Source organism: Balaenoptera physalus (assembly GCF_965194825.1).
Source record: "Balaenoptera physalus genome assembly, chromosome: 19".
NCBI lineage: Eukaryota > Metazoa > Chordata > Mammalia > Artiodactyla > Balaenopteridae > Balaenoptera > Balaenoptera physalus.
In genome coordinates, this window is record NC_138900.1 from 59,924,026 (window position 1) to 59,951,894 (window position 27,869).

At 43.3% G+C, this 27,869-nt stretch overlaps 2 long non-coding RNA genes across 2 annotated transcripts in view; both read left to right on the plus strand.

Annotated features, from left to right (window-relative positions):
- LOC309649344 overlaps positions 1-27,869 on the plus strand; it is a 979,232-nt gene that overhangs the window by 10,422 nt on the left and 940,941 nt on the right. The window lies entirely within an intron of this gene.
- Positions 424-25,887, plus strand: LOC309649346. Its single transcript, XR_014257041.1, has 3 exons — positions 424-8,543; positions 18,148-18,854; positions 24,349-25,887. It is a non-coding gene; the product is annotated as an uncharacterized lncRNA (long non-coding RNA).

The window sequence follows — 27,869 nt, forward strand, 5'->3', positions numbered from 1 at the left end:
TCCCTCGGAGTTTTGTTGAGACGATGACATGATTTAATGAATGTACCATGCTCACCTCAATACAGTAACGAGTTCCTGTAGTGAGTAGATGCTCTGTAAACATGCACTAAGTCAATAAAAGAATATAACTGTACAGTTTTAAGTTTTGTGGTTTTAAGTTATGTGACTACAGTCGATTGTATTCATGATCAACAAATGTCCCCTCTCCCCCGACCCATCATCCCCTGATCACTTTCACCCAATAAATAGAACGTGATCAGATACAATCACGTTCCAGTTCACGCCGAGGCTGTAAGAGGTTCTGCGTGTTTCTACTTACCTTTCTTGAGCTCCTGCCCTCCATGATGGGAAGAACAGTCTCCAGGTGTTGCCTCTGCAGTCTGGGTCCTATAATGGTCAAGGCCAGCTAAGCCACAGCCAACATGCAGACCTGGCAGCAAGAAAAAAACAAAGCCTGTAGTCATAACCACTCAGATTTGGGGAGTTGTCCATGATATCGTTGTAGCCAAACGTAAGGCAGTAACTCACATTTCAAATCATCAGTCTCATACAGGTGTACTTTGAAGGACGTGATACTCTTTTAGATGGGCAGCTTGTGGTATTGTTTGCAAATTAATCACACATGACTTAATGCATTTAACTCTTATGTGGTTGTAGCACACTCTTTCCTTTAGTCAAGAGCAGTGGATAAATCTTGCCACTTCTCTGGAAATCCCGTGGCTTATTGCCTATGGGGGATGAACACGTGTTGAGCTCAAACTAGTGAGTGTCTTGAGGGTTTTTCTAGGGGAAAATATGAGGAACTTGCCTCAGAATATGAATCTTGCATCAGGTTCCTCATCTCAGTGGGAACTTTTCGGAATGAATTAAAAGTTCTACCCTCTAAAAGGCAATTACAAAAAGAAAGTCCAAAGCAACCTTTTTAATGCTATAATTTTCCTAGTGCTTACATGTCCCATTAAAAAGAAAAATGACGTTAAAATAATTTTAAAGGTTTTGGCTTAAGCCCATTGAAAGAAGGCAATTCCCCCACTAAGAATCAAGTTCTCATTATCTGGGCCCAGCCTGCATTAAGGATGGACTCCTGCAGAGATGTGATCTGGTGACTGGGTTCCAGCTGAGAACGACCATGCTGAAATTAACATGGCGCCAACCTGCCCATCATGAGTCTTACGTGGCTCTTTGCCTTGCTTGTCTCTTAAGGGCCCTTCAGATGGAAATCTGCCAGATTTCTTCCTGCAGCCAACCTCTATTTGGGGTTTGTCCGTGCTTGTTTTCCTGATGCCAGTTCTGGCCTTTTATGATGTTTTGGTCTTTTTTATGTAAACGTGTAGATGGTCTAGCTCAGCTATTAGCAGCTGATCAACGGAGCAGTTACTTTTTCACCAATCATTGCTCATTGTGTTTCATTTTTTCCCCTTGGTTTTAATCAGGTTTCACCACTGTTAAGAGGTAAGCATGGAAATCTTTTGGTGGGCCATAATCTGTTAAATTGATCAAAATATTTAACCCACTAAGTGACAAGAGGTTGAGAAAGAAAACTGTAACTTCAGCTCCTGTGTTTTCATGTAATCCATGGTATCCCTCCTGTCATGTGATTATTCTGCCTAGGGGAAGGGGGTGCAGGAGCAGGGTACCAACATGTTACTGGCCACCTGTCAGGCAGCTGTCAAGTGGTAATGATTTTCAATCACTGCCAAGCAGGTTCTAGATTTGAACCAGTGACCTAGGAAGAAAGTCTCCATAGCCCATTACCAAACTATCCCCCGAGCCCTTTGTTTCCCCGACTAACACCCTTTCCAATAAAACTCCATTTTTTTCATTGAATCTGTCAACATGCCTACAAATCCCTGAAGGGTGAAATTAATTTGAACCACAGAGTTGGACAAACAAGCTCAAAAGTGAGTTCTTCAGAAATAGAAGCCAATATTTCAGACATTGATCCATTTGAAAAAAATGGCTTTGGTTGCCCCCTTGGAGCTTGGGTAGGGGGTGGGGGAGGAGATAAGCAAAGAAGTTGGTATACAGTTTACTGCATGGCAAATCTTAACTATTCCAAATTCTAACATTTTATGCCTTCAAGTAGATGAACGCTGCGTGCTGGTGGCTGAAACTCTTAGAGACTAAAAACTGAATCCCTCTGGAGAATCCTTCTTCCTCTGACCAGGTTACCTGAGAGTTTCAGGGTGACTGCATTGGGAAAACACAGTTTCATAGCATTTCAAACCCTATCTATCTATCTAATTTTTTTTTTTTTTTACTTTTCTTTCTATCAGCCATGAACCTATGGTGAGTAGCAGAAGCTTCCTGTGGTAGGAAACAGCTTATCTCATACTTTCTAGCCCACCAACATCTGCATAGTTCAAACTTTGTTGGAAGCCCAACACATTTTCTTAAACTTTGATACTATTTGTTGTGAACCAGTCCAGAAAATAAGTATATGTTGCATGAAGCTACATTGAGCCCATTCTGTTACTTGAAGAAAGGGAATGAGGTAGGGAGAGAGGGAAACCTTTTCTTCCTGCCATGAGTCAATGATAGGGTGTCAGAGTCCCTTTGACCTGCCTAATTTCCAGTGTGAACTTTCTGAGGCTTTATATACACACAAAATGTACATCATATTTATCTAGGACTAAAAAGTATCCATATTTTCTTATAAAACACACGTCAGCCTTGCCTAGAGGTGAGAGGAACAGGTAAGGGGTGGGTTTCGGAAAATACTCAAGACAGATAGGAGTCAACAAAAACACCACCTTGAAGTGCCAAAAGTTAAAAGGAACTCTTTATGTATATTCAATTTGGCCACTAAACAAATCTGTATTTACTACCTGCTCTGTGGAGAGGGTATGTTCTATAGCAAAGGCCTGGGTTCAGATTCTGGCTTTCCTTTGCCAACCGAGTGAACTTAGGCCAGTAACCGAAGCTTTCTGACTCTTCCCTTCCTCGTGGGAAACGTGAATCCTAATGCCTTCGACATGGGGCATGTGTGGGTTGAAAGAGATACATAAGGGACCCACTATGGCAACCACCATACGAGAGGCACTCAGTAGGTGGGTATTGTTACATTACCAATGTAGTGTCATCATTATCACAGACAAACTCACCCATGACACAGCCCTCTGGGTTGCAGGAAACTCTGGAAGTGGTCCGTCAAGCTGAGGGCTTTTAGCTGTACGTATCCCCGATTCCCTGCCTGAGGGCCTTTTCTGGACACTTCAGGGCAGGTCGGAAGGGCCAGGGTCTTAACACCCTGGAAACAGCCATGATGGATTGAAGTTGGAGGGTAAATACCCCCCAGCTTCCTTGCCCCTGGGTGGGATAACTCTGAAGTGAGTTCTACTCGGACTCCCAGAGGCCTCCAGCTGGACGGAGGCCTCATGAAGCCTACTTGGGCTTTCCTGTGTCCCCTGTCAAACCTGCCCATTTCCTTACCAGCCCATCTGAGACCATTTCCCAAATAAGCCACCTGCACTCAAATCCTTGTATCCAGTTCTAGTCTTGGGGGAACCCAACATAAAACACTGTGGTTAAGTACTGACCTTGTCCTCAAGCTCTCAACCTGGGGTTATATGAGGATCGACCACATCTCAAATCAGTATTGACAGTTCAGTGTCAACCACGTCCCAAATCAGCATTGACAGTTCAGTGTCCGACCTTGTGACGTCAGATTTTGGCTCAGATTTGAAAGCACTTTTTTTACCCTGCCCAGTGAATCTAATACATATGGCTTGTCTTTCCTGGCCACAGAGGCTGCTTCTTACTTCTGTTTTTTTTTTTAATTAATTAATTTATTTATTTTTGGTTGTGTTGGGTCTTCGTTGCTGCACGCGGGCTTTCTCTAGTTGCGGTGAGTGGGGGCTACTCTTCCTTGCGGTGCGTGGGCTCCTCACTGTCGTGGCTTCTCTTGTTGTGGAGCACAGGCTCTAGGCATGCAGGCTTCAGTAGTTGTGGCTCGCGGGCTCTAGAGAGCAGGCTCAGTAGTTGTGGCACACGGGCTTAGTTGCTCCGCGGCATGTGGGAACTTCCCGGGCCAGGGCTCGAACCCGTGTCCCTTGCATTGGCAGGCGGATTCTTAACCACTGCGCCAGCAGGGAAGCCCGAGGCTGCTTCTTGTTCAGCAACTCTGGAGGATGTGTGATGTCTTCAGGAAGGGTACCCATCTCTGACACCCAAATATCTATTTATTATACACAACACACCCTATATTCTAAGTTGGACCATCCCAGACATACCCTCCAAATTTGGTGAAAACCCATCCAGCCATTTCACAGAATATACGTAGCAGATGCTTAATTTTATTAAGACAACTATAACATTCAATGGAAGCCTTTTCTTTTACTCATAGAGCATGTAAGGAACAAAAATGATTTTCCAAATATTTTTCTCTTGCACAAATCGAGGCAGAAGAAATAAAACCATGACCCAGAAAAATCAAATGAATGAAGTTAATCAGGCTTATAATTTAAGATGAGTGAATTTAGTGGTGCATGAGTTAGAAATATTTGACACGCCAAGACTGACACAGACTCTAATGCCATGGCTAAGGAAGTGTACCTCAATGACCTCACAGCTTTTGTTTTCAAATAATTATTACTCTTTGCATGTATAATTGTAACCTGGGCAATTAGAATGTAGACACTTTCTTATGAAGTTCCTCTTCTCTAGTTTCAGTACCATAACCAAGGTGTCAGTCTTAGCTAAAGTGATGCTCATAAATAGCACATTGACACGGAGCCTTGATTTTACTTCAGTTTTGGATTTGTGGTCCAGACCTGGGTTTGTACACTAACTCTGCAACCTACTAGACAAGCCATGTAACCTCGACTTAGCGTCTGTCTCCATCAACAGGGAGGAAAACTGACTTCATGGGACCATCCTAAGTTTCAATGAGGTAAGGTGGATATAATCACTTTGTAAACTGTATACACACTAGATAGAAGTCAGCGAATGTTTTTATTATCTCAGCTGATCTTTACAATTGCTCTGGAAGGTAGAGAAGGCAGATCAGTGTTTCCTTTTCACAGACGAGAAACTGGGCATTGCAAGGGTTAACGCACTTTGGCTAGTAAATGTCACAGGTCAGACCTGCACCACAGGTCCTCTAGTTCTGAGATGACTCTTCTTTCCTCCACAACAGTGACTCTAGAACTTTCTTGAACACTAGAAGCAAGCTGGGGGAGCTTGTTTAAAAATGCAGATTCCCATTCTTTCCCTCTATTTTACTCCCATCCACAAGATACTAACTTAAGGTCCTGAAATTGGTTTTAAGAATCCTCATTTCTAATAAACACTTCAGATCATTCTGATGCAGGAAGTCCATGAACCACATTTTCAAAACACTCAGCTATCACCATATGTTGTCTCAAAAATTAAGTTCAAAAAGGACAATTCTTTGGAATTAAAGAACTTTCCAATTTGTTCGTGTGAGGGATTTTGGATAATAATTATTAAAGATAATAGTTACTATTACTTTAATCCTTAATAGCTACTATGCTAAATGTTTTACACACATTATCTAAATGGATCCTGATAAAACCCTGGTGCCCCTGGATTGTACAACTCTACGCAGTAAGTACTACTACCCTCCCTGTTTCACTGTGAAACATCTGATCTGCAAGAGATAGATACATTTCCAACAGTTCCCTATATAATAAATAGCAAAGAAAGGAAGTGAACCCAGATTTGTTTAACTTCAAATCCATGCAATTAGCCTTGTTATTCTATAAAAAAACAAATAAATGAGGAAGGGAAAAGAATTCTGTACAGATTGAATCTCTAATTCTGACAAAATCACACTATGGTTGGAGAAATAGAAAAAGAGCTATGGCTGACTTTAGGTACATTCTGTAATCTGGTTTATTCCAATAACAAACAATGCATCATCAGGGGCCTAGCTTGGCGGTAGCAGATCTCAGGACTGGGGTGGTGTATTAGTAATCTCTTGCTGAATAACAAATTACCCCCCATGAACCAGTTGGAAATAGCAAACGTTTTATCTCACAAATTTTCTGAGGCTAAGGAATCTGAGATCAGCCTAGCTGGCTCCTTCTCGCTCAGGATCTCTCAAGAGGTTGCAGTCAAGCTGTGGGCTGGAGCTGCTGTCATCTGAAGGCTTGGCAAGGGCTGGGGAATCTGCTTCCAAGACAGCTCACTCACGTGCCTGTTGGCAGGAGCCCTGAGTTCCTCACCACGAGGGTCTCTACACAGGGCTGCTTGAACATCCTCACAACATGGCAGCTGGCTTCCTCTAGAGCAAGTTACTCAAGAGAGGGATCAAGACAAAAGCCACAGTGCCCTTTATGACCCAGTCTCAGAAGATACCTACCATCACTTCTGCTTCATTCTATTAATTAAAATGGAATCACTAACTCCTGTCCACATGCAAGGGAGGACTAGGCTCTATTGCTTGAAAGAAGGAGTAGTAAAGCATTTATGAACATGTTTTCAAAACTACCAAAGGTGGGATAGACTGAAATATATTTATGATCTCATTCTATCCCATTGTGCCAAGTCAGCTGCTCTCCACTCTTTAGTCTAAATGTGGTAACTTCTATCCATCTATCTATCCACCCATCCATCCATCCATCCACCCATTGATATCCATCCAAACATGCACAGAACTCTTTCTAAATTCCAGACTCTAAATTCCAGACACAGTTAAAAATTATATAAGATGATGTATATTAAGTATTTTACACAAGGGATAGATGAGATGTTCATCTATTCATTGAAAAAGGTCATAGTAGTCCAACTAGTTGATGGTCTCAGCTGAGTCCATCCTTAGACCAAGCATTGTCTTAGGTTCTGGTGATGCATACTCCATGATCAAATGAATCTTAGAGCTTTGAGGGGGGTGGTCACTACCATGTATCAAATAATTACCCCAAGTAAGTACTTAATTTTAGACACAGGCGCTGAAGGTAAGGAACCAGATGTCACGAGTGCACGTAGCCGGCGGTTAGCTAGGTATGCTGTGTGAGAGGCAGGAAGGGAGGAGGTGGCGGCAGACAGCATTCCAGGCAGAGAGAAAGGTATGTGGAAAGGACCAGAGCATGAGAGGCAGGGCAGGCCTGTGGAACATTAACTGTGGCCAATTTAACTGGGGCACAGAGACGTGGTGAAATGGGCATCAGACTCTGCTAGAGACGAGGGCAGGGCCTACACCTGTGGGGTGGCTTAGGTCAAATGAGAAGAGTTGGTCTTCCTCTTGAAAGGTAGTTAGAGGTTGTAGAGCACTGGACACCCAACACAGAGGACAGAAACTCTCCATCGATGAGAGCAAAGTATACAGTCACAGAAGAATGGCCTGGTGATACGAGCGGGTACAGCAGGGCTCCTGGCTTGGCATCCTGGGCGATGTCACCAACCTCTTGCACTTTTTTCACAAGGGTATCGGTGTGGTAGGTGTATTTTCTCATTTTAGCATCCCTGTCTGCTACCTTTTCCACAGCCACTTGGAAGAAAACATTCACGTTTTCCAGAATGACTTTGTCCTCACCTGGAGCTTCCAACTGCGTTAGGTCTCAGCTCTCGTCTCTGGACTCAACTATGCCTCTGAGGTTCTGGCTGTGTTAAAACGATGGAAGGCCCAGGGCTGAAGCATCAGACTTTCAGAGGGTGTAGACATTCCACGGAGATGTCTCCTTATTTAGGAATTCTCCGTTTGAGTGCCATCTCAGCTAAGCAACCCTAGTAACCTCTGGAAATCTGACCAAGAAACCTATTTATTTATAAGTGGGCTGATCTTTTTTTTTTTTCTGTGTGTTAATATATGTGTATGCACTGTGCACCCTCTGAGCCGAGGTTGCAAGTCAGTGAGATTTGGAGCTTATAACGTTGAATTCTTTGAAAGTGAAATAATAATAATCGCAATAATAATAAAGCACTGGCCATCCACGCCCCACCCCGCCACAGAACGGTTGTCTACACGATTATGAGTGGTTACATTTTGATTTTCCAAGCTTGCTGCAAACGGGCCTAAATCGGACTCGATTTCCCATCATAATTGCTTTCTGCATGAAGAGGTCTGCTCCAGAACTGTCTGCCGCTGTTTTAATGGGCAGGGTGTCTATTTGTATGTTAATAGTTTCCTCTGGGTTATTGGGCTTGTTGATGGAAAAGCCCAAATCAGAGGATTCTCTATTTTCAAGGTTTACTATTAATCTCTGATTTTTTGTGCCAACACGAAGCCATTTCAGCCTCTTCTGCTCGAAATCCTCTCAGTGGAAGCATGAAGAATGCCGACACGCTTCCTCTCGTGAAGCAGAGTCGTGTCAAGGCACCCTCACCTCGCTGGCTCGGTGGACCGCGCTGCCCAGGTGGCTCCACAGGTGAGTTTCCCAGTGACAGTGCGGTCCCAGGTAACCCATTCGCTCAGCTCCTGAGAGCCTCAGACTCATGTCTGCTGTCTTTGCCAAGCAAGGTCACCTGTACTGGGTGGATGAGTATTGCAGAAACGCCAAGCCTGACATGCATCCGGGAGAGAGGACCAAGGACTCAGTGCTAGAAAGAGAAAAGGCCAGTCTTGAATCCAGACTCTGTAGGTGAGTGGCCTTGTCATTTGCAGCCAGTCCCAACCTCTCTGACCTTCAGCTTCCTTCCTGCTAGAAAAAGCAGCAGGAACAATCATTTTCTTGTATTATTTATCCTGAGGTTTGATAATACGGTATCCAGGAAGATGCCTAAAGACGGGCAAACAGCAGTCCCCATACAGGATTGTTAAAACTCAGAAACTCGGAATCTAGTCTTCCTAACTCATGCATCCATTGCTTCACCCATAAGGGCAGGGATTTTTTTTTTTGAATTTTATTTTATTTATTTTTTATACAGCAGGTTCTTATTAGTTATCTATTTTATACATATTAGTGTATACATGTCAATCCCAATCTCCCAATTCATCCCACCACCACCGCCGTTCCCCCCACCGCTTCCCCCCCTTGGTGTCCATATGTTTGTTCTCTGTATCTGTGTCTCTGTTTCTGAAGGGTAGGGATTTTTATTTCTTTTGCTTTCTGCTGCTTCTCCCCAGTGCCTAGAACAAAGTTGTGCACACAGCAGGTGCTTAATAAGTAATTATAGACAAAATGACTAAACAGATTCAGTCACCACATTTATTGAGTGTCTGTTGTATCCCAGTACTTGGGCCAAATGCCAGGACCTCAGGAATTAAAATAAGTTGTTCTTGTTCCTGAGAGCTCTTGACCTTTGAGGGCTGGGTAGGTGCAGGTCGGCAGACAACAGAGATAGAAATAAATAATTCCAATAATTCACAGTTTCTTAAAAGTATGGCCCGAGAAGCCTCTGAATCAGAATCTCCTGGAGCATGTGTTAAAAATAAAGGCCCCAGCCTGGATTTATGGAATCAAAATGTCTGGGGATGGGCCCTGGGAATCTCATGTTTTATCAGAATCCTAGATAACTCTAATTTACCTTCCTGTAAAGACATGCATGCTGAGAACCATGTGTGAGTTGCTGCAAAGTGCTGGGACAGCTACAGCCAGGGTCAAGGGGATTCAGGGAAGGCTACTGAGGGAGGTGACCCTGGAACTAAGGTGGGAGGGATGAGAAAGAGATGGCAGGTGAAGAAGGGTTCAGGGACGCCCTGTCAGAGGGAAAGGCACGACACCAGACAGTTCTGGAAAGTTCCAGAAACAGTGAGCAAAGAGACCTGAAAGAGAAGGGGAGACAGGGAGACAGTATAAGGAATTTCAGACCTTAGAGAACATGTTTTGTAAGCCAATACCAGAACCAGATTTTTTAAATTGAGGTAAAATTGACATAGAACATTATATCAGTTTCGGGTGTACGACATAATGATTGACATTTGTATACATTGCGAAACAATCACCACGATAAGTCTAGCTAACATCCATCACCACACATGGTTACCAAAACATCTTATTTTCCTTGTGATGAGAACTTTTAAGATTTAGTCTCTTAGCAAATTTCAAATGTGCACTACAGTACTATTCAGATTGTCAAGAAGAACCACGTGGACTATTTCAAATACTGTATAGTTAAAACACTGAATTGACAGAATTGCAAATAGATGTAGGAACACATCCAAGGAACCTATAAGGACCCCTTCACAGCACCTGTTAGCCTGAAAGGCACTGAGAAGTAAATGGAGATTTAAATGGAAGACGATCTCTAAATCAACATAACAAAAACAAAAACAAAACACCAGAGACAGAAACAAGGGGGAAAAGACTATGAGTTCATGAACAATTTTTTAAAAGTATTATTTGCACTTTTAGGTTCCTTTCTTTTCATACTGCCTCTGAATCTCATTTCTTATCCAGCTCTCCACATTTTTTCTGGGTAAAACCCAGGACACACGATCTGTTAAGTGTAGGCTGAGGGCAGGGTGGGGCTGAGAGAGGCCCGGTTTGGGGCGGAGCAGGTGTGGAAGGGATTAAGAGGCCAGGATTCGCCAGGCACAGCCCTGTGACTTTGCCCATGTTCTAGAACTTCCCAAAGTCTTAGATCCATCATGTACTAATAATATAAATATTAGGTGTAGTTAATACTAAATATCTCCCAGGGCTATTTCAAGGGTTGGCTGATACAAAGACTACAAAGAGCCTGGTGTACAGTGGGTGCTTGGGGAAGTGGTGGCAGTGATAGAAGTCATTCTAAAGATATAATTTCTTTATCTCCTGGGGAGCTGAGCCTGGAAGCTTCCCAGTCACACTTTCGCTTAGAAGAATTTTGGCTGGGAAATAACTGATATTGGGAGGTTACCCCCGAAAGCAGTGTGTGGAGGGCAGCCCCCTTTGCTCACAACTCATTAGAAACGGCAAAGGCTCTCCATCCTAGTGATGGAGCTCAGGCCTCTCCGCAGGGTGACCAACTGGGAGCAGGTGCAGGGTGCAGCCTCTCCCAGGACCGGGCCAGCTGTCCTGGCCGCGGCCCCTCTCCTGCTGAGAAGGTGTCGGGAGGGCCCCAGCGGGAGCGCCGCACCCCACCTGAGCCTGACTCACAGCGCGGGGCAGGGTGTGTCGCTGGGGCCTGGGCGTTCCAGGGAAAGGTGAGCCTGTCATGACAAAGCCCCCAGACTCAGTGCTGAGTCACCCCCTGTGTGTCCCCAGGCCCCCCACCCTGCCTCTCTTCCCTTCCCAGCCTCCCCTGGTCCTAACCATGCCCGTTTCTGCGAAGGCATGAGGCAGTGGGTTGGCCCAGGCACACTGGTGCAACGAGAGCCCAGGAAGAGTTAAATAATCATCCCCGGAGTCAGGCCATTTCTTGGCTCGGAGAACCAACGGGACTCAAGTGTTTGCTGTACACAGACCTCGATGGGACTGGGCCTCAGGGCGGGCGATGATCCACAGGGTGGCCAACTTGCTCCTGTGGGCCCGGGGCTGTCTCAGTTTTAAATCGAAGAGTCTTGGGTCCTAGAGAGCCCCTGAGCCCCCAGCAAACAGGGGACCTGGTCTCTAAAGGGACAGGGTGCTGGACAAGACAGGTGTCTGGGCCCCAGAGTTGCTGACTGATGGGCACGTGCTGATGCCTGACATTTACCTGGTTGGGTGCTTGCTGTGTGCCTGGTACTACTATGTATTCCCTAACTAATCCTCACAGCAATCGCACGAGGCAGGTACTGTGATGATTCCCATTTTACTGATGAGTAGACTGAGTCACAGAAGGGGTAAGCACCTCTGTGAGGACACAGGTGGAAGAGCCAGTGTCGGGCTGTGAATCTCAGCAGTGTGGGTCCAGACTGACCCCAGTCTGAATTTATTGCCTAGATCAATAAACACACACACACACACACACAAAGATAGACACATGCACAGACACACTTAGACACACACACACACAAAGACAGACACATGCACAGACACACTTAGACACACACACAGACACACGCACACACACACTGGGGGCCACGCGGCACAGTGTTGCAGGAAATCTCATTTCAAAGAAGCCTAGTCCAGCAGTCAAGAAAAACTAAAAAGGAAGAAACTGGGATCTTTTCTTTTGTCTTCCGAAAACCAAAGAGAACCTAACTCATAAGCAACCCTCTGAAAATGCCTTTTCCCTCCATCCCTTGCTCCCAGATGCACAGCTACTCCAGAACCTTCACTTTCTAAGCTTGCACAACTCTTTCCCTTCTTCTTCTCCTTCCCCTTCTCCTTCCCCTTCTTCTTCTTTCTCCCTTTTCCTTTTAAAATATCCCCTTCTTCCCCCTTTCCCCAGCACCCCTAGAAGCAGCCCTACACTGGGGCACCCTAGCTAGCAGTAAGGCAGCCCTTCTTCCCTCCCTCCTGGAGCCTCTGGGCCCAGCCCAGCCCCTGCCAGGACCCCTGGAGCCTAGGTAATCCCCTCAGACCCCATTCCAAACCCACTTGCTCACGCCTGGTGTCTGACTTTCGGCAGAGCCCTTCAAAGGGACATTGAGCTCATCTTGTTTACTCAAAGCTGAATTCCGGGTCCTTCCTGGGCCAGTGTTCTCCGCCCTGAATGTGCATTAGAATCAACCACATCTGGATCTTCTGCAACACGTTGTTTTCCAGGTTCGTGTCACCAGTTTCCTCAGTCTCTAGTCCGGGGCCCTCAGTGGGTGTGGTGCACGGTGACCACTGTGGAACCTGCGTCACTCAAGCCATAACTCACACCCAAGACCAGGATCCCTGAGACCACAAATGGGGAAATAAAGCCAGTAACACCCTCGTTTCGTTAGCCTGTATAGCCATACCTATTAGAGGAGATACACAAAACGAGGGTTGGTTCCCTCGGTGTACATTTATTGAACGCCTCCTGGATGCCAGGCACCATTCCAGGCATTGGGGTTGCAGAGATTTATAAAACACCATCTTGGCCATTGCGCAGATAAAAGCCTGCATGGAGAGGTGGGCATGTGAGCAATGGCGAGAATGGAGCATTAGAATTCGGTGTGATGGTGGTCACTGTGGCTCCTGGATCACAGGACCGTGGGAGAGGGATGCTGGACCTCTCCCCTCGCCCCCCTCCCCTCCCCCTCCCCCTTCTCCCCTTTTCAAACTTTTTATCTTGAGAAAACTATAAATCCAGATGCAGTTGCAAGAAATTAAACAGAGAGATCCCATATACCTTTCATCCAGTTCTCCCCATCTTGCATAATTCTAGTATAGATCACAACCAGGAAATGGACATTGATTCAATTCTCCCACTCTTTTTAAGGAAAAAAAAAATGCTGCACACATAAACAATAAACCAACCACTTTATCCTCAAGTAGCCCCAGCACCAATGGCAACTTGTTAACTTCCCTCAGATGAATCTTCATGTCTCTCTGAGCAAAAATGTGTATGTGCACACACACATATGTATGCATGTAAGTACATAACTGCATGGACACACAGGTATATACATATATTATTTTACAAACGTTATGTTATCGAACTCAATTTGGAATTGGTACATTATTAACTAACAAAAGATGAACCTCTTTTCAAGGGTAAAAATCTCTTAGTTTAGCTTTAAACAGAGTGCTTGAAATAGGATATTAAGTTATAAGAATTTGCGATGGGGATTTTTTAGTAATTACGTTGAGCAGCTTCCTTGGTTTTGAGAAGACAGCAGGGAGGAATATTGTTTTCCTTTCTGTTAAATTCCAGTTTGGCCCTGGAACAGTCATTATTTTGTAACAATTCCAGGTCATCGCTCTACCATCATCCTATCAGGATCTTGTTTCCCTCAGGATCTTTGAAATAGATTTCAAGGAAGTGGAGGTCAATACAAAACCTTAATTCACACACCGATATATTTTGCTTCTTGCTGAAGGTTCAGATTCCAAGTAAAGATTCTGTCTTGGGATACAGTTAGTCCCATTTTCTGTCAGCGAGAAAGATCAAAAAAGAGGAAGCAAAATGGAAATGTGAATTGATACACAGAAAGCTACAGGAGTATTTATAAGAATCAGAGTGAAAGTGACATTTGATAATGCACAGACAATGCACACAGACAATGACTATGGTTACTTAGTGCCGAGGAGGTGTTAGGCGCCAGGCTAGATCCTTTACAAATAACTTGACAGGGGCTTCCCTGGTGGCGCAGTGGTTGAGAATCTGCCTGCCAATGCAGGGGACACGGGTTCGAGCCCTGGTCTGGGAAGATCCCACGTGCCGCGGAGCAACTAAGCCCATGAGCCATAATTACTGAGCCTGCGCGTCTGGAGCCTGTGCTCCGCAACAAGAGAGGCCACGACAGTGAGAGGTCCGTGCACCGCCATGAAGAGTGGCCCCCGCTCGCCTCAACTAGAGAAAGCCCTCGCACAGAAACGAAGACCCAACACAGCCAAAAATAAATAAATAAATAAAGAATTAAAAATAATAATAACTTGACAAACATCTATGACAAAAATACAAATGATGCATCATTTTTCAGATGGGAAAGTGAAAAAATTCAGAGAGATAATGTAATTGGCCTAAAAGTCACACAAAGAGTAACAGAAAGGACTAGAAAGTCAAACTCAGGTCAATAGAACTAAAAATCCAATGATGTTTCCACTGCATCACAATACTGGTTTTCAGTTGATTTTTTTAGATAATGTATTGCTGAGACTATATCACTTGGTGATCTGAGAAAAAATCCAAGACCTCCACGTTCACGCTGAAGCCAACCAATGATGAGACTGGCTTTGAACCAGAACGGGGACCTTTTGGTAACTTTTGATCTTATGTGGGGACTATGGATTCTTGTCCTTTTCCAGGTGATTGAAAGCCCCATGAAGAATATTAAAATATTAATTTTTAATTAAGAATATTAAAAATATTCTTAATTTTTAATTAAGAAATAAAAATCTTAATTATAGATCCTCTTGGGCTGTCTTGAATGATAAAATGTGGGGACTTTCCTAACCGGCAAGAATACAGCCTTCAGGAGAAGCGTGTTCCCAACCTCTCCATTTTACACTAAAGAGAGTTCACCTCGAAGGTTTTCCCTCCTCTTGTTGTCATGGTTTTACTGAATCTGACCAGGACTCTGCTGGGGACCCTGTCACATGCTCTACCTACATTTACTTAATCGTTTTTTGAAACAACGTTTTGAGGTAAGTTCTAAGATTAACCCATTTACAGATGGAAAAAACAAGGCTCAGTGTAGTGAGAAATGGACTCAGTGTCGTTCAAATAAGCAGCAGCACACCTGGGCCTGGAATCCAGGTCCAACTGTGCCAAAAGATGCTGGCTGAGAAGGTCTTAGAAGCTAGTCATGGCAGAAGGTCCAATCTAACACCTACTTTTCTAGATAAAGTGCCCCAGACCAGACCTTCTCCACCTTTTTCTGGTTGGATGGCTATTAAATACTTCCTTTCCAGCCCTCTCAAAGAATGCAAGTGCTGGACTTCATTTCGTGTTCATCCCAAGGATGTATGCAGTGATATCCCCAAAGATGTACCGTTGATCCTCATTATTCAGAATTGGTATTTGTGAATTTGCTTGTTCGCTAAAATGTATTTGTAACTCCAAGATCAATACTTGCAGTGCTTTTGTAGTCATTCATGGACCAACGGCAGAGCGGCAAAACATTCAAGTTGCCTGATGCACATGATTCCAGCTGAGGTCAAACAAGATGATGTTCTGTCTTCTTGTTTCAGCTCTCATACTGTAGACTGTGTCCTTTTCACAGTCTATTTAGCGCCAAATGTCTTTCACATTTTTGTGCTTTTTGTTGGTGATTTTGCTGTTTAAAAAGGCCCCCAGTTACAGCGCTGAAGTGCTGTCCAGTGTTCCTAAGACCAAGCACGCTGTGATAGGTCTTATGGAGAAAATAGGGGTGTTAGATAAGCTTCATATAGGCATGAGGATAGTGCTGTTGGCCATGAGTTCATTCTTAATGAATCGATGATAGATATTAAATAGTGTCTTTAACCAGAAACACATTAAACAAGGTCATGTGTTGATCAGTTGATAAAAATGTAATGACCAGAGGCTCATAGGAACCTAGCCCTGTGCTTCCCCTAGGAGCAGTGGTTCCGTGTCAGCAAATTCAGTGTTTGTGCTGACTTCACAGAACATTACTACCAAGAGTAATGAGAACCTACTGTCTATATAAACACCACTCATTCCTTCAATATATACATGAATAGGAAAGAACTGAAACAATCTTCGGAGAGTAGGGCAGTATCAAATTACAACTCATCCATACAATCAAGTTATAGATAGCCAGGAAGACTAAATGATCAGAAGAATTGAAAATTATCACTGTGCAGTGCAAATGTAAGGGACCAGAGTACTAAACTATGTAAATCCTATGGCTCAGAATTTACATAATTGGGACCTATCTCTAAATGCCCACACATGAAACCAAGTTTAGAAGGAAAGCTTCATGGTGGTCGTTGTGTAATGTTCTTATGGATGTTATGAAGTGTCTTTTTTGTAATTTTTAATATTTTCAAGTTAACCATGCTTAAGTTAGCTAAATACATTTTTATTTTTATAATCATAAATGGTTCCAAATAGCTTCATCATTTGATATTCACACATTGTTTATAAGTGGGTCCAAAGCTCTTTGAATACCCTTTGGTCAGCTGCATCAGGCACCATAAAATGTTCATAATCATTGACCTGATTTCTATTTTGAGGAAATAAATCTAAAAAATTTTAAATTAGGTGCATAAAGATGTTTATTACACTATATTTTATGCAAGAAACAAATCTGAAGCCATCAGTGTACACTGTAAGTGGTATGAAATCAGGAATATTGTAACAGCAACATGATGAGATGCTATGCACCATGTATTTAAGAAATGGTCAATTAGCACTTGGTAGGGGTTAGGGATATAACGGTGAGTGAAAAAAATGATACACTAAGGAACTTTTGGTTCCCCAGAAGGAAACAGTATTAGTCAAAAAATTACACATGAAAAAGTAATAATGCTCTGATCAGGGTTAAGGAAAATTGTCCTTTCATGATTAAAAAGGGAATACTGACAAAGTGATGGAATGAGAGTGCTTAGATATTTCCCCGAGGAACATGTGAGTAAGCTGAGATGTGGTGTTTGTTATGACAGATGGATGAAAGATATATAAACTAAAGAACACAAAACAAGACTTGTACTACAATTCTAATACATAAATATACATGTGTAGACAAGAGATGGAAAGGAATTTTCAAAAAAAAAGTAGAAATAGATCTATTAGCATGGTGGGATGGTGGTAATTCTTTTTCTTAAAATGATTTTTAATGTTCTTATTGTTAAAAATTTTAAGTGCAGTCATTTCTTAGATTTTTACTTGACCCAGTTACATTTGTTGCATATTCAAAATTACAAATTTATATTCAAAATAACATGTTAATATCCACTATGCCTTATTACACTATTTTTCCACATAAATACTGTTTTTTAGGCATTCAAATGAATATATGTTCACTATTGGAGCAATTGGTCAGGGTTAAAATATTGTTATTCTTTACCCTACTCTCAATGGAATGCTCATAATTTTCTTTCCAACTTCCCTTCTTTTCATGGTTTTATTTGCTTTTCATATCACTGTTAAAGATTGAAAATATCAACGCTATAAGAAGATTAAACCTGATTCTGTTTAATTTCTCTCCATTAAAAGAATCAATTGATTTTATTAAAAGGAGAATAAGAAGAAACATACACCACACTGCTGGTTGGATTATCATAGGTTGAGATTGTCAGCACACACACACACACACACACACACACACACACACACACACACACGAGCACAGCATCAAATGGATACACATCCAGCCCTTTCAAAACACTGAGCCCAGACCCAAAGCTTGAAGGTTTTGTCAGGACTTTCTCCTTGGTTCTTCACAGCTTCACTTTGAAGCAGAAGTTGTTATCCTTCCCTTAAAAGTGAGCGAACTGAGTTCCTCAGATTTGAGAACGCTGCCCAAGTTGGGCTGGGCAGGGGGTCAGGGGAAAGCAGGGAAGCAGACATTGAGTAGGGACTCAAGACCCTTCCCCCAGAGATTTCAAGGCTCAGTCTAAGTGCCATCTCCTTAGAGAGGACTTCCCTGGATGCTCTACCTTGAATTAGGGTCTCCAAGGTGTTCTCTTAATTCTTTATCCTGCTCATTCATTTCTGGCACTTATCACGAATAATACTTAACTTGTGTATTCCAGTTAAATTTATATTTAATCTGTTTGCTTGTTTATCTTTGGTCCCCACCCTCTATGAGAACGCAAGCTCCAGGAGGGGAGAAGAGATGTCCTATCTGCTGTTCACCATTCAAACCCCAGCTCCCAGAGCAGTGCGTGCTGCCTCGGACGCGCTCAATGAACATTTTGTTGAAAAAACAAATGATTAAATAAATAAAACTCATGTTTTGAGTATATCCTATGTTGTGCTTGAATGAAGGGTTCCATACCTAAAAGACAGACAACTTTTTAAAGAAAGCAAACAGTCTGAGAGTTAACGATCTAAACCGGGGCAAGCCATGTATGAAATAGTTAAAATTTATGAAAGAAAAACATTAGTAAAAATAGTGGCATCAAAAATGTTTATAAAGTATGAAATTAAAAAAGTGAGAAGAAAGGGGTGGGATTAATTTCAGCAATATATTCTGTTCAACCCAACATATCCAAATTAGTATCATTTCAACATGTAATCAGTATGAAAGAACTGTTGAGTTTGTTTACCTAAGTCTCTTTTTGGACTCAGGATCTGAAACCCGTGTGTGTTGGACACTTAAGCCATCTCCATTCCACTAAGCACATTATCAGGGCTCGGGTGCCGCACATGGCCGTGGCTCCTGTCTTGGATAGCACAGCCAGAGGACGATCTTCTCATTTTAGACATGAGGACCTTGACCCAAAGCAGGTCAGGGACTGACTCTGGGCCACAAGGAGGCTGTTCTAAGCGGAGATCACTGCTCCGAGCTCTCATTCCTCAAGGTGGGTACTTTTTCGATATCTGGGGGCACTGTTGAGTAGGGTTACCAGGCAGGCTCTTTGCCTGGACTGCCTGTGTCGGAGTCTCACAAAGACCTCCTGTGTGGCTGTGCAACCTTGGGCATGTGATTTACTTTCTCTGCGACTCAGTTTCTCAAATGTTAAAGAGGGTTCTTTGTAGTGAACCAGAATCAAGTTATCCAAAGAATTATAATTACATAATATAAACCAAAGTCATGCAATAAATTGTGTCCCCTAGAAAAATATGTTGAAATCCCACCCCCTAATATCTCAGAATGTGACCTTATTTGAAAATATGGTTGTTACAGATGTAATTAGTTAAGGTGAGGTCATTCTGGAGTAGGGTGGGCCCTTCATCCAATATGACTGTCATCCTTTTAAGAGAATAGAAGGCAGAGACCGGGACGCATAGGGGGACCTCTCTGAGACCACAGAGGAGAGACAGAGATTAGAATGATGCACCTATAAGCCAAGGATTGCTGGCCACCACCAGAAGCTTAGGAAAGGCAAAGAAGTATTCTACACAGAGTCTCAGTGGGGGCATGGCTCTAATACCTGATCTCAGACTTCCAGCCTCCAAAACATTAAGAGAAGAAATTTCAATTGTTTTAATCCACTCAGTTTGTGGTAATTTGTTACAGAAACCTCAGGAAACTAATACACCCATAAAAAAGTTTTGCCAGATTAAATACAGGATGCTCAGTTAAATTTCAGATAAAAAATGAAAAAATATGTAGCAGAAGTATGTCGCATGCAGTATTTGAGATAGACTTAGTTGGTATCCTGTATTTACATTTTCTAGATCTGGCAACCTTGCCCATACACCACTTTTACAACATGTCAACCACAGCTTTTAAAGACATGTTAGCCAAGACATGGAAGCAACCTAAATGTCCATCGACAGATGAATGGATAAAGAAGACGGTATATATATACAATGAAACACTCACTACTCAGCCATAAAAAAGAATGAAATAATGCCATTTACAGCAACATGGATGGACCTAGAGATTATCATATTAAGTGAAATAAGTCAGATAGAGAAAGACAAACATCATATGATATCACTTATATGTGGAATCTAAAAAAAATGACACCAACGAACTTATTTATGAAACAGAAATAGACACACAGATGTAGAAAACAAACTTATGGTTACCAAAAAGGAAAAGAGGGGGAGGGATAAATGGAGTTTGAGATTAACATATACACACGACTATACATAAAATAGATACTACTACTGTATAGCACAGGGAACTATATTCAATAGCTTGTAATAACCTATAATGGAAGAGAATCTGCAAAAGTATATATGTATATAAATGTATGTATGTATAACTGAATCAGTTTTCTGTACACCTGAAACTAACACAGCATTGTAAATTAACTATACTTCTATTTTTAAAATTAGCTCTTGTTAGAGGAAGTATATAGATATAAATGTGTTCTCTGTGAATAAAGATATACATCCTACACACATTCTAATATTTTAGGTATTCACAAATGGATGTTGTAATAGTATTCATTTTAGCACTGATTGAAATCAGAACGCCACAGTCTGACGAAGTCAAACTGCCCCGTGGTGACGGGCCTGTGGAGCAACTCTGGTTCCTCAGGGTTCAGCAAGGTCCAATTTCATCACAAGCGGGCTGCTCCACGTGCGTGCCTGAGCCTGGTGTGGGCAGCTGCGTGTCTGGGCAGTGCCCGCTGCCTCAGAAAATCACTCTGCCGCAACAGCCCGCTGCCTCCAGAACTGCCTCCATGTGCCCTTCCCGAATGCTCCCATTAGCTTCTCCTACCGGAGCCACAGGATGACTGTGACAAACTCTATTTTATTAGCCGAGCAGATGTTATCGATATCTGGGAAACGCACCCATCGTTCTTTCAGTGGCATGAACGGGGGTGGGGGGGCAGTTTCCTTTTCCGCCTCCTCCTCCATCCCTTCCCGCGCCCCCCCCAGCAGCGGGCATCCTGCCATCCATCCAGAAGATAGCTGCCCTTCCCCCAAGACCCCGTGGGAGCCTTCGGGTTAACGTGATCTTATCAGGCAGAGATAAACCGGGCTGAGTATTTATGACCCTGCCTTTTGGGAAGAGCAGTCTCTGGGTGTGCTCAGTTCAGGAAGTTGATAAAAAGGAGGGAAAAATCAAGAAACAGATGTTTCTGGGTTGTGTGTGTGCACACGCACATGCACGTAATAGAAAACGACAATTTTGTATATCCAAGTTTTTTTACGAGGACTTGATAAATTCTAATATTAATTGATAATTCATCAACCCCAGCAATATTTATTGAGAACGTATCATGCACCCGTGATTTACATGCTGGTGATTCAGGAGTGAACAAGAAAGATTAACCCTGCCCCTCATGGAGTTTACCTACTAGTAAGAGGAGACAGATAATAAACAAGTAAACAGCTAAAGACTTTAAATGTTTTTAATAAGTGTTGGGAAGGAAATAACCAGGCTGCAGAGACTGATGGGAACAGGGACATCTATTTTAGGAAGGGACCTCTGAAAAGGCAGCATTAAGAGGACACCCAAAGAATGACAAGGAAATAGCCACGGGAAGTCTGTGAGCCACAGGAGGCTTTTCAGAAGGAGATGGGCTTGTCTCAAGCAGTGCTTGAGAACTTCACTCTAGAAGCCTCTGGAAGAGTTGGGGTTTTGCAAGAGAATTATGTCCCAGGCCATCCACTGCATGTGATGAATGGATCTCTCTGCCTCTAGGATGGTTCTAGTTATTAAATGGACTTTTCTGCATCTGGAAATGTTCTAGTTATGTGCCATCTTTGGAAAAGTTGAGAAGACAGTAACTTGAATCACTTTCTGTGTTCTGTGGTTCAGATTAAGAGCTCCAGTTGAGAAAGGCTCTGAACTTTAGACATTATGACCCAGGTGATGAGGAGAAAGGAAGCTGGCATAGAAATATACTGAATGTGAGTGACCCACCCAGCCTCGGTTTCTCCCACTGAAAATGGGCATCCTGACACCTCCCTGGGAAGGTTTTCAGGTCAAAAGGGGACAACACACGAAAAGCTGCTCAGTTTAGTGCCTGAGAGCAGGTGGGATAAAGTAAGTGTGTTTCTCTTCCCTCCTTTCCTCTTTTCCCCCACGATCCACTTAACCCAAACCAGAATGAGGCACAGCAACCTAGCAGCAACGGGGCTGGAAAAACCTGATATTCCCACGTTTTCAGTGGATTTAGATCCTGAGATCCGAAAAGGCATTTGAGAACCAGACAAGGAAACACACACACACACATACACAACATCCCAGCCCTTTACGTAGCACAGCCCGACTCCCAGGAACAAACACGCCCCTCCCTCTGTTCTGACATGAAACCCACAGTCATGCAGTCCTCCCTCCTGGGCAGGGATGGAGTGGAGTTACTGTGGCCATAGATTTTGCAATTCATGCTTTAGTGCAGCACTACACCTCCCATCACCAGGGCACATCCCCAAGGGTCCACTGATAACCTTCACTTCACCATAAAGTGCTCCATTGACCCAGTCTGCAGCCATCTGGCAAACTTCTGTTATTTTCCAAACACGCCATAACACATAGGTATGCGTCCTTATGTACACCCAGACGGACGGAGGCGTTCACACTGGTAAACTCACTTGCAACTAACTGCTGTACGCTTTTATCACACGGAATCATAGCTGCCTGATTCCTTCCTTTACCTATTCCTTGAATGTAAGCTTCAGAGGACTGAGTCTTATTTGTTTTGCTCTGATTTGTGCTGCTGTCTGGCAATAGCTTTCCTGTTGTTGAACAAATAAATAAAACTGAAAAACAAACAAACTCAAAACCACATATGCACAGCTAAATAGGAACTCACAAATACATCCCCAACCCACGGGAATTCCTGACCACACTCAGAAGCACATTCACGCAAGGGCCACAAGTGTGAGTTACACACACGCACAGTACATGTTTACACTTTGTAACTCTGAAGTTGTTACAGACACCTTTCAGCATCCCTACCTCTGTCTGCATGAAGATACTTCTAGATAATTCCAGGCACCTGGCTGGCCTTATGTGGCGGCTTCCCGGTCCAGAGCCGATAACACAGACGGCACCCGGGACTTGAGCCCTCTACTCTTCAAAGCTCACTGCTTGCACCCAAGACCAGGTGATCACTGAATGCAGTAAATGTGCCTGATTCTGAGGCCTCTCTTTCATGAGTCAGAACTCGACACCAGCCATCGGGGGAGACTTAATCTATATAACAGACTCTCTGCTCTGGGGTCTGAGATGGTGTAGAGGCCGAAGCAAAGATGTCAAATCATGTGTGGTCTTTAAATAACCCTTGATGTTTGTCACAAGAGTTGAGCCTGGGACCTGGACCCATTCCAGTCGGGCATTGATAATTCCAACTGGTAATTATGTGCTCTGGGTAGTTTCGGTTGGCATTCCGCACATCCTGTCCTCAAATGGCAAGAGGTGTTCCCGGGTTTCATGCCAGAGGTGGCTCCATTTCAAGCCCCATAAAGTCTCTAAATACCTTTGGAATGCTGTGGAATGAAAGACGCTATCCTCGTTAAACACATGGGCTTCTCGAAAGAAAACCCATTACTCTCGGATAATGACAATTTTTCCTGGTCCTTATGTTCCTTGTTAAAGGAAAATGTCAATTAATAAAGAACACGCACATAACCCTTCCCAGGAATTAACTAATTATGTCAACCAATGTCCTAGGGGGCTAAGCAAGTAATCTGCTTGCAAATTATTGGATTCTTCAGAATATACGGAGATGTTCTAGATTGTTTTGATACTTTTCTTTTTGTCTTTTTTCTTTTTCACTTTTTGATATGCAATTAACCACCCCTGGATTGAAGTCTGCTCTCTTGTTCCCACATAGCATTTACCTCCATTTAAGAAGATGTAGGCTCTTTTTATTTTATTTTATTTCATTTTATTCTGTTTGTTCATTCATTGATGGACATTTGGATTGTTTCTATCTTTTGGCTATTGTGAATATTGCTCTGCTATGAATATTTATGTACAAGTTTTTGTGTGGACAAATGTTTTCAATTCTCTAGGGTATATACCTAGGAGTAGAATTGCCAGGTCATATGGTAACTCTATGTTTAACTGTTTGAAAAACTTGTAGGCCATTTTTAGATCGGACACTGCCAGGGCTTTATGATAGTAGCACCAGGAATAAAATTGGAGTTTTCCTTTTCCTATCCTCGCAAAGGAATTCCAAAGCCAAATTAAGTTGAAAATGTAAGATGCTGACCTTGGAGGTGAGCTCTCTCAAGACCTGGGAGACAAGTAAGAGCCTGAGATGGGAGGGCCTTCCCTCATCAATTTCCTTATTTCCTGAGCATGTACCAGGGTTTGGAATGAACACATAGTCAAGTCACTACCCTTATGTGTGTTCTCTATTGCTGTGTAACAAACTACCCCAAAATGCAGTGCCTTCAAAGCATAGCACTTTATTATTTCTCAATTTGTCCGTTGACCAGGGTCATCAAGGTGTTCTTACGCTGGTCTCACTAAGGCTTTCGCTAGCAGCTGCAGCCAGATGGTGGCTGGGCTACATTCACCTGAAGACAGGACCTGCTATGGCTCCCTCCTTTGCCGTGCTGCCCCGGGGCTATTCCTTTCCATGTGGCATCTCCACGTGGTCTTTCTCTACGTGGTCTCTCCAGCTGAGGAGCTGGACTTCTTACACAGGGGCTCAGGGCTCCCAAGAATGAACATGTCAAGAAGTAAGAAGCAGGAGCTGCCCTTCTTCTTAAATGCTGGGCCTGCAGCCAACACTGCATTCTACTCTCTGCGTGCTATAGTTTAATATGATCTCAGGCCAGCCCAGATTCACCGTGGAAGGGCCCACAGGTGCATGGGACAGCCAGGAGGCCTGGGTCACTGGGGGCCACCTTTGCTGAATAGCTGCCACCCCTGTGTTGTCTTTTTCGTTGACCTCCACCAAAGGCTACTAGTCTCTCACTTGATGCTCCGCAGCAAGAGAAGCCACCGCAGTGAGAAGCCCGCGCACCGCAACGAAAAGTCGCCCCCGCTCGCCGCAACTAGAGAAAGCCCGCGCGCAGCAATGAAGACCCAACGCAGCCAAAAATAAATAAATTAATGTAAACGAGCAATTGTATATCTTTATGTTGGTGTATACACAGAAAATATATGGATAGACACACATTAAAGAGATTTCTAACAGAGATTTCCTCTAGGGAACTGAGAAAGAGGTAAGAGGTAACCTTTCATTTTATACTTCTCTGGCTGTTAAAAAAATTGCAATTAGTTTGCACTTCTTTTATAATAAACATTAATTAAAAGCCTAACCCAATTTTAGGAAACATTTGCTGAACTCTTAACATGAACAAGGTCCCATTCTTGTTTTTATAGATCTAGTGATTTTTAAAGTGATAAGACATAGTTTTTTTTTTTTTTCAAAGAAATCCTCAGCTAATTTGGACATACACAAATACACACATACAAAGACACACACACACATACACACACATGCACACTGCACATACCACACACCCACCATTAAACATCATTAAGAAGCAACATTCAACATACATCAAACAATGGCCGAAGCCTGCACAATTTTTGCAAAATCCAAACTGGTGCTGAGAACTTAATGCTCTCAAGTGTAAAATCAAAAGAACACGATCAAGCTCTGCTTCGCCCTTCCTTCCTTACACACAGATTGAGAACCTTCCTCTGGCATACAGAAGCCCAAGTCTGGCTCACTTAGCCCGGAGTGCACTGACTGAGAGCAGCCCAGGGAGGAGCCGCCCTTGGCACTCAGTTGGGTCTTCTGCCCATCGATTGCCAGTCTCTCAGAATGCCTCTCTCTCCAAGTGGGCAGGATGCAGCCCAGGGGTCATTCCCAGATCACACATACTTCTGAGAACGTGTTCTGTCTTGAAATGGTGATGCAATGCACAAGAGGGTTTCGGGACTGATCAATGGCAGCGAGGGCTCTGGCAGGATGTACAGTAATTTGACTCAGTTCAATAAATTGAGCTTCTGGGGCAGGAAAAAAGCCCCCCCGCCCCGCCTCCATTCTAAAAATGCTGGTATGAAGCACGCCGAGAGCTTCTGTCTCCTCTGCCCCAGCAGAATTCCCTGAAAGCACCCCCATCTTGCAGTTGCTAATACTCAAACAAGTGGGATAGATCTCGGGTGGGAATGTATCGGGCGTATTGAGAAGCTCATTGATCTGTAGGCTTCTCAGAGCCTAATGCTCCATCCGACACGAGCTCTGAATACTTCTGAGCATGCGCTTTTCCTCTGCCTGCCAGGGGCCCGGTTATCAATCATGACCCTTGTTCCGCTCAAGGCAGAAGGGAGTAATGACATCTATCCAGTGGTTCTGAGTTGGCTCCAAGGACCTGTTCTCTTGGAGAAGAATCTGGGGCCATAGCAGAGGGTGAGAGCTAGGCCTCCCCATATAGGAGAGATGGGAGGGGGAGGATAAAATCAAGGCAGATGTGGGCACTTTGTATGGCCTAAAATACTTCACATGCACCGTTTCATTTCTTCATGGCTACAACCCCCGTGAGATCGGTTCTATCATTAGTTCCATTTTTCAGAAGAGGAAACTAAGGCTCTGAGATGTGAAGTAAAACAGTCTGAGACTTCAAAGAAAGTCCAAGAGTTTATGCAAAACAGCCAGAAAAACTCCACTTTGGACCAGTCCCACATATAATCTCGTTTGGACACAAGACTCTTCAGCCAAAATCAGAAATGCTTTGAACACTTTGACCTAATCTAGCTAGCAATTCTTTCCATTTTACAGATGAGGGGCCTGAAACTTAGAGAAACAAAAAGAACTGCCCAAGTTGACATGGCCACCAAGTGGTTGTAGAACGCCCACAAGTAATAATTATATTACCAGCTATTATTTACTGAAAGTATATCATGTATCAGGCAATAAGCTTCTCATATAGGATCTGATATAATCCTCACAACACATGAGATAATGTAGCACCGCCCTTGTGGGATTATGGGGAGTATTAAATAAAGTCAGGCTCTTCTTACTAACTCTCTGGTATGTTTCTAAATGTGGGTATACCTTCCTATAAGATCAACTAGGACCATAGAACTTTCTATACACACACACTTATGCATGTTGAATCTTATCTTCACGTGGCATCTAGAAATAAATTATCATCTGGTATACACATTTAACTCTGCACAGAGGTGTCTGTGTGTGTATATAAATGCACAGTTATTAAGTGCATGTAACAAAGAGGTGACTTTATTTTTCCTTCAAGAAACTCAAACTGTTTGTGAAACTTTTAATAGGGATTAAATAGCTGATAATCAGCTTTTACCATGTTATTGACCCTTCCGACATTTGTCTTAGTGATCTTCTGTATCTGAAATGGTGTGTACAGACTGTGGGATCCATTTCTTTACCTGGTCATGGGAAGATTCTACCCACGCTTCAACCTTGTCCAGGGCAAAGGGGATGGGGCAGAGTTGGGGTAACTGCAGCTCACTGCCTCACCCCTCTGTGTCTCCCCTTCACGTCCCTTTGAAAAGTTACTTATTAAATAGCGGCAAGACATGTGTCTTCATATATGGCCACACCTCCTCCTTCTGTAGCTCATGGCTGGTCTGAGAAATAGAGGTGGTCCAGTTCAAAGAACATGGGTAATAGCAGCTTCGACATCTTCTACCTTTGGGATCTGGGGTAAACAATTCAGTCTTACCGATTGTCTTCCTCATCTGTGAAATGGGAGTAATAGTGGACCCATTCAGTGGGCTCAGGTTTATTAAAGGTTGTGTGAGCTCCTAATGTGTTGACAATCCTCGTTCCCTTAGATTAGGTTCTCAAAGTGTGCTTCCCAGACCAGCTGCTCCAGCAGCACCTGGCAGCTTGCTGGAAATGCAAATGCTAAGGCCCCAGCTCTGATCCACTGAATCAGAAACTCTGGGGGTGGACCCAGCAATATAGGTTTTCACACACCCTTCAGGGGATTCTGAAGCAGCTCAAATCGGAGAATCATGTCTT